The sequence below is a fragment of the Tupaia chinensis genome, unplaced genomic scaffold, assembly GCF_000334495.1.
Source record: "Tupaia chinensis unplaced genomic scaffold, TupChi_1.0 Scaffold000180_1, whole genome shotgun sequence".
Lineage (NCBI taxonomy): Eukaryota > Metazoa > Chordata > Mammalia > Scandentia > Tupaiidae > Tupaia > Tupaia belangeri.
The window spans coordinates 2,646,921-2,655,230 of record NW_006159655.1 but is presented as its reverse complement, the minus strand read 5'-3'; the positions used below and the strand labels follow the sequence as shown (position 1 = coordinate 2,655,230).

Genomic DNA, 8,310 nt, shown 5'->3' with positions numbered 1-8,310 from the left:
TTACTTTTTAGCTTTTGAAAAGTTGATTTATTCATAAAGAGAGTGAGACAGGTAGAGAGATAAGCACCTTCAACAAAGTCTTCACACATGATCTACCTCCAGCCATGATCATAGATATACATGTGTACTCCCAGCATGCTCAGGGAAATCCTGAGATGAGAACCAAGGACCTGGTTCTTGATCCCAAGAACATACCCCAGATACTTTCATTTTCAAAAGCCATTTGGATATTGCCAATCTTCTGACTACAGTGTAGGGTAACCCATACAGGTAAGAAAGATGTGGATTTCTTCCCCAAAAAATCAATTCTACACACCTGAATAAAATATTCTGTTTTTTTTTTTAATTAAAAAAATTGTGTGGGGGACAGCAAATGCCATGATGATAAGGCACTAGATTCTACATGTTCAACTCCACAGTTTGAGCCCCAGACCTGGCAGCTTGAATATCATGCTGGGTATGTGTCCATGCATGCCTAAAATCTCAAGAAAATGGAGAAGAAGGAATTGTGGCATGGCCATCTTTCCAGGGTGGTGGTCGGGTTGATTTCTCACTTTCCCCATCTTTCTCTCTCTCTTTGTCTCTTTCTGATAAGCACATGTGCCCTATGGAAAAAAAAAGAAAGAAAAGAAAAAAGTGAACATTTCTGGTGCTAAAAGGAAATCCCAACATGATAATATTTATTATTAAAGAAAGTGATCTTATAAATAAACATCATTGGACATGGAATTACCATGAAATATCACATTGCTATAATGCTATTTTGATTCTCAAATTTGTTTGTGTTATCATGTATTAGGTGGTGAAATCTCACATTTATATGTTAAACATCATAAAATGACCTTGAATTAGCTCTTTATATGACAAGATCATTGAAGAAGAATATGTCCTCCCATGGAAATGAGTTCTCATAATCCTCAGAAATGCAGAGCCTTGGCAGGATCTGGCAGTCAGTCCACAGAAGCTCAACTGGGAACAAGACTGTCTTAGTACTCTGCGCTCATCAGTTGTTCATCTACCTCCGCATGCCCTAGAGATGATAGGAATGTTACTTATCACGGCTGTCTGTTATTTATAGGCACTCGTTATATGCCAGGCACTTCCTATGAAGAAGGAACTATTATCATATCCATTTTACAGATGGGGACATTAAAATTCAGAAAGATTTTTGGTAACAAGTTTCAAGAAACAGTTTTCTAATTGTCCAAGAATGATTCCTGAACTCAATACTACGCTTCAGTGCTCAAGCCTTATGAAACGTTGCCTAGTGGGAACTTGCTTCATCCACAAAGTTAACGCTGGGTGTGGAGCAACTGGAAGGGCAGTTGTGCCAGCGATTCATTCTTCCCTCTCTATCTGACATATCTTCAGCACTCTAGTGAGATCGTAGGAGATGAGGACTCCTGTGGGCACATTGTATCCCTATCTCTCTGGCCCTCATCCTGGCTACTCCAGGAGCAATTGAAGCACCACCAGCTAATTCCTAGCCCATGCCTCCTCTTCTTCTCTTTATCTTTCTCTCTTGTGTCTAATGCTTCTGAAAAGAATTTTTGAATGAACACGCTAGCAAGATCTGCCACTTCTCAGAGGAAATCGTGGCTCTTTTCTGAAGTAGAATGTTTGTGCCTAAGTTTTATATTTCCAAGTTTAAATGTACCATAAGTCCCCCTTAATGCCTGGCTGCTTGTATTCTCCTTCATTTCAGGTCTATTTGAATTCTGGGCATACATTTAAGCACCGCTGAAGCAGTTAGCTGCAAGAGATGATTGTGTCCTTGAAAGGTGATTCATGAGCAAAGTTAATTCCAGTGGATTAACAAAAAAAAATGCATAAAATGTATTAAGACAAATCTTGTTAAAGTTGTTCTGTGGAGTATACTTCTTATACCCCCAAAAAGACAGGGAAGGAGGCTATAATCTTCCTGAAACAAATCAAGTGTATTGTATTATTGTAGAAAGACAGATACATCTACAAAAAATATTAGAATTGTGTAGTACCAGGTCAAAGGCTGTGAGGATGAAGGGAAACTGCTGGTGCCTTATGGCTTCCATCTGGTGCCCAACAGTTTTCCTGATGGAAGCAAAACAATGTATCAGAGTTTTTTGCATAATAACAGCAGCCATCTCAGAGAAGTTTCTATAAGGGGTAACTTCATCTCACAATGAATAGATACTTCAAAACAACATGTTGTACATGATGACTGTATACACATTTTGTTAATCAAAAATTAATTTTAAAATGTTTAAAAATAACTATAAGAGATAAAATAGATTAACAAAATGATTGCTTGTATTTCCTTCTAAAATATTCAGGAGCACAATTTAATGGAAACTCACAAAATCAATATTTTTCTCTCTCTCTTTTTAATAAGATTAAAAGGAAGAATGAAGCTCCATACTTTTATTGGTAGCATTCCATATCCTAGAGCCAGTGCTGCTGGATTTTGCATCTCTATTTCTTTCAGACTGATGATAGATTATTTTCATCCCTTCATTCATGCATTTAACAAAGGTTTATCTCTTTGTAGGTGCTGTGAAATTTCTATCATGTTTGCATTTCATATGAAACCATTCTTTTGAAGAATTGTGTCCTAAGCCAATGCAGTATGTTTTGGGATTAAGTGTAACTATGGGATTTTTAAAATTAGCATAATTTATTGAAATGAAAGGTAATCATTGAAAATTCACAGACCTGTTCACTTACCAAGGTTGTAACCTAACCAAAAGGTGGCTCCCAGATAGCAGGTGGCTTCCAGTGTCACCTGGAAACTTGTTAGAAATACACATTTGGGGGCCTATCTCCAGACCTACTGAATCAAGTACTCTGGGAGTGAACCTCAGCAATCAGTGTCTTAAGAACCACAGTGGCAGGCCTGCCTCATAGTGTAATGGTTAGGCACTGAGCATACGGAGCCAGATCCCACAGGGCAATTGTATTTCAATTCCCTTGCCTGGCACTTTGAAAAACACACTGGACACATGCGTGCCCACGACATAAACAGGATATAAAAATAAGGGGAAAAAAGGATTGCAGCATGTCCAGGGTGTGCTTTCTTTCTCTCTGTCTCATGCATATATCCTCTAGCATTAAAAAAAAAAAAAAAAAAAGAAAAAGAAACTAGGGACCAGCAGTTAGCCTAATGCCTATGTCACCTGGGGACCAGCAGTTAGCATAATGGCTATGTCACTGGACTCCCACGTAGTCGCCTGCAGTTCATGGCCCAGACCCGGTGGCTTAAAACTCATGCCGGGTGCATGTGCATGCCCCAAGATCCCAAGAGGAGAATGGAGGAGAAGGGATTGCAGCATGGCCATCCCCCCTGGGGGGTGATTTCTCGCTTTCTGTCCCTGTCTTTCTCTGTCTGTCTGGCGATCACAGGCACCCTATAGCAAAAACTTCTCCAAAAAAAGAAAAAAAAAAACTATAAAAGACAGTGAAAGCTGGGTGGTGGCACAGTGAGTAAATGTAATTCTCTGTGAAACTGACCTACATAGGAAGGTTCCAGGTTAGTGTTCGAAGACCACCTTGATTGCACGGGGCATATGCATGCCCATGATCCTGGGCTGGCTGAAACTGGGGGTGGATCATGGCATTAAGACCTTGTTGTGGGTGCTCTCTTTCTTTCTGTCTGTCTGTCTCACTCATTAAACAAACAAACAAACAAACTTTAAAGAAGAAAGAAAAAAAGAACCACAGTATATCAGAATCTTCTTAAGGGCTTACTCAATCACACATTGCTGAATCTCATTCCCAGAAATCCTAACAGAAATGCCAATAACAGGGAAAGTTTTGTAGAGTGATGAAAGTTGCCAGACCCAAGCCCTGGTAACTTTTTGCTTAAGTTCTATTTTCATCAGAAAATCTATTTCAAGAGATTGTTGTTAGTCTGATTTTCTAAGAACTTACCATTAAAAAGGATTGTTTTCTTGGGAAATCTATATCATTTTCTTTTCAGTGTTCAATATTTTTCTCTAAAGTAATATTTTTACTTTAACTGTTTTTTCTCTGGTAGTAAAAGGGGACTTCAAAAAGTCTGTGGAGAAATGAAGTTCAAGTATGACATTTTTCATGCAATAAAATTTTTAAATTTTTGCGTAGTTTTTTCTTCGCAATATCCATTTCCGATAAACTTTTTAAAGACCCTTCATATATTTGGTTACCAAAGTTAAGGAATTATGGCAGTTCTCACTGATAAAGTATACCAATGAAGTTTGCATAAGGACAGATGTCATAGAATAAATAGAACTCTAAGGAAAAGTACACATAAGGAAAAACTACAGTTTTCATTTTAAAAGTAGATATAAATACTGTGAAAACTAAGTAAATAGTTAATATTCCCTGGAATTTTCTTGCCTATTAAAAATAATGATTTGAATGCCCACTCCTTAGCACAGTAAGTGCTCTGCTTGGGGAGCTGTATCCCACATGGTTGGTTGCAGCTGAAATCCTGGCCCTACCAGTTGAAAAATATGCCAGGTGCATGTGTGCTTGTGTGTGTGTGTGCGTGTGTGTGTGTGTGTGTGTGTGTGTGTGTGTCCAAAATCCTAATGGGTTAGATAAATGGAAGAAAAAGGATTATGGTGTGACCAGGACCACTGTGGGATAAGGGGATGGGGAGGGGACAGGTGAGGGCTTTCTTTCTCTCTCTCGGTCCAGTGTACACTCCTCTGGTAATAATAATAAAAAAAAATTAACAACAACAACAGCAAAACAAACAGCCACTGAATTTGATAACTAGTTTGCAGTTCAGTAAAGAACTGTTTGGTTAATTGAGAATTTCTAAAATGATTAAATTACAAGATAAAATGTCTCTTTGGAGGGCAGACTTGACATGCTTGAAGAACTAAGCAGATGAAGGAAGAGATTTAAGTAAGCAAATAGAGCATGGAAAAAGAGGATAAAAGATGTGGGAAGGAAATGATTTTAAGTAGGTCCTAAAGGATTCAGTGTGGATCTGCAGCTCCACATCCAGATTGAAAAACATGCTCTTGAAGTTAGACCAATTTGGATGACATGCACTGAGGAAAGTCACAATCTCATATGTGAACCTTCTAAATAAATATATTCTACACTTTATGACTGAAAAATCTATGAATGTACAGGTCACCAAGGAAGTTGTATAGTTTGATTGGAAATTAAAGACAGTTTCTTTAGCGTATCATTTGAGGAAATGGTGTGGTTGCAATTCTTGTGTGGTTCACAGGGCCGCTCATCCTGATTATCATTTTAAGTATGGGCTAATTTTGATAATGTGACAATATTTTTTAAAGCAGCAAGCTAGTTTTTGGTACTACTTTTATAAGAAGTAAAGAATAGATGTTTTAAAAATAGTTTTTCCTCCTCAGGGACTTTCTGAAAATATACCAAACAACTACAGATTAACAACTGATAATTCTTATTCAGTAAAATTGTTTATCCAGTACTTTTATGATCCAAATGTCTAAACAAAGGATTTTCCTTTTCTAAATTTGGCTCCCTAGTTTAAAAACCTAGTCTCCATCAAATAAATGATGGAAAGCTGAATTTTCAAAATTATATTGATAATTTATTTAGAATTTAGCGAGTACATAAAAATCAATACGACACACATCTCCTACTTTGATAACATTAAAAAACTGAGTATTTAAAAAGTGCAAATAGGATGGACTCTCTTAGTTGCAACTCTAAGATATGAATTAAATCTTGTAATCAGAGCTGCTGTAAAGGACTGACTGTTATGTCAACAGCTCTGCCCACAGTTTTGCAGTACACAGCCCTCCTAATATCTCAGTGCCTCCTTTGCCTGATAATTTAAAAGTGTACCACAGATAATCTCAGCTATAATTCTCAAATTTTGGTTATGAATGTTATATAAGTTGTTTTTTTTTTTAATCAATGTTCATTCTTGTTTTCTACTCTTTAAGAAATTGTACTTTGGGCTGCGGATGGAATAGTGGTTGCATTGCTGGACTCCCACATGGCCGACCATTGTTCGAGTCCCAGATCCTGTGGCTTGTAAATCATGCTGGGCAAGTGTGCGCGCAAGCACAAGATCCCAGGAGGAGAATGGAAGAGAAGGGACTGTGATGTGGCCATCCTCCCTGGGGGATGATTTTTCCCTCTTAATTTTTTCTCTTTCCCGTAAGGCAAAAACCTTAAAAAAAGAAAGAAAGAAATTGTATTTTAGTAATCTGGGATATAGGAACATTTTTCAGATTTACCCTATGGAGAAGTAACTCCAAGTAACATGGATTCAATGATCCATGGATTACTCTTTGAGAAATCTTTGCCTAAAGAGTTCCTATTTCTAACAGTTGGAAAGAATTAATCAGCTCCAATTGCCAACTCATTTCCTTTAGTAGCCTGAAAGGGCAGTTACATATTTTGATTAGAGTTAATAGTGCTACTATAAATATATAATCCCTCATTATCTTGTACCATCATGTTCTTTTTTACTGACTAAACTTTCTCAATAAGTAGTTACTGAATAAATTTTTGAAGAAAGGAAAGATGCCAAAACTGGAGAGTGAAAAAGAAAACATTATTTCTCAAAACTTCTACTGTGTATTTACATAGTTTTAAAAATAATTCCAACACTAAAAAGTCTTTTCTGCTTCTACATTATTTAATTAAAAGAAAATGCAGTTCATCAAAGTGTTGTCAGGAAGTTGTCAAATTGACCTAAATTAAAAAAGCTAGATTTATTCTTTTGCATAATCTGAATGTCAGCTTTTTTTTTTTTTTTGCTCTACTTAACAAGGATATAAACTTGATCTTTGGTTTCCAATAGAAAATACTTAAATGCTATTTAAATTTCTCATAACTTATGTTACACTTTGTATAGAACTTTCTAAGAACTTTCACATGCATAATCTCATTTAACTCATGAGAGTTTGAAGAAAGTGGTATCCCAATTTACTACTGAAACAGACTAAGAGGATGTCTACCTTGTACAGATAGAGGTGTGCTATACCTGAAATATATTAGATAGCATATGCCATCTACAGATTGTTCTTCACACAAGCAAGCCAAAGGCATTTTTCACTTTGCAGGTATAGTAATATTGTATCAAAATATTTTTATTATAGCTTTACAACTCAAAGTAATTTATTTGATACTAGTCATGATCGGTGATTTGAAATAGTTACAAAGTGATTCATATTAACATAAATAATTCACATTGTCACTAGAGTGATTTGTGCTTACTGAATTTAATCTACTCAGGCAGCAGCTACTTCATTTTATTTCCTTCTAAAATGATATCTACTAGGGTCTCTGGTTGTATACAGAAACTAAATTTGGATAGTATAAGCAAATCAGGACTTTATTAGAAGGATCTTGGGCAAATCAGCAAATTTGAACAAAAGGCTACAGAGTCAGTCTCATCAAAGGCAGGAACAGAATGGCTGGAGCACACCAAAGTGCCCCTTCTCCCAAATTAAGGCATAACTCTAATCATTCCTTCTGTCTTCAGCTTCTCCATTTAATTCAAATTTCTAACAGAAGGAGGCTCAAGGGATATCTTTAGCTTCCAGGTTTTATCATCTCACCAAGACTGTACCCACTGGGGAGAGGAAATTTCCCCGAAGGAACTAGATGTAGAGTTGAGAAGAGGAAGGAACTTTAGAGGCAAACAGCAACAATGAGAGAACAAAAGTCTGCAGACGGTTTTTGAGAAACAATAAGAGATACACTCTCCCTGTCCTCTTACCGTGCAATGCCCTGTGCTACCTCGGGACCCTGCAGAGTCCCCACCAACTAGAAGATCCTTACCAGATGAGGCTCCTTAACCTTGGACATTCAAAACTGTGAGCTGAGTAACCTTTTTCTGTAGGCTTTATAATCCAATGTGGTATTCCGTTGTTAGTAATAGAAAAGCAGACTAAAACAACCAAAACACATCTCTTTGAACTGTTCAGTAAATGTTTGCTCAATAAAAATGAGGGGAATGAGAATAAAGGACCTACACAAAAACCATAAGTTACTCAGTATTCTAAAGACTTGTGAGGACATAGGTCTAACATGTTTACAAATCAGCCAGGGATTACAATTGTGTAGAAAGTATTATTTTATTATAGGAAGTAGATGCCCTCTTTTCTAAGATAAATATCAGTGGGAGTAGCTCAACATTAGAAATAAACAGCATTGCATTAAAGTATCAAGATAATTCATTTAAGAGAGGGGGGAAGAGCCTAAGTTTATTTACAAGGTTTACAGGGTCTGTGCTATAAAATCTAACCTGATATTCAGGGAATCATTTCTTTTTTCTTTCTTTCTTTCTTTCTTTCTTTCTTTCTTTCTTTCTTTCTCTTTTTTTTTTTTTTTTTTTTG

General features: G+C 36.7%; 1 protein-coding gene across 1 annotated transcript in view; it reads left to right on the top strand.

Annotated features, from left to right (window-relative positions):
- Positions 1-8,310, top strand: part of DLGAP1 (DLG associated protein 1) — an 891,374-nt gene that overhangs the window by 127,297 nt on the left and 755,767 nt on the right.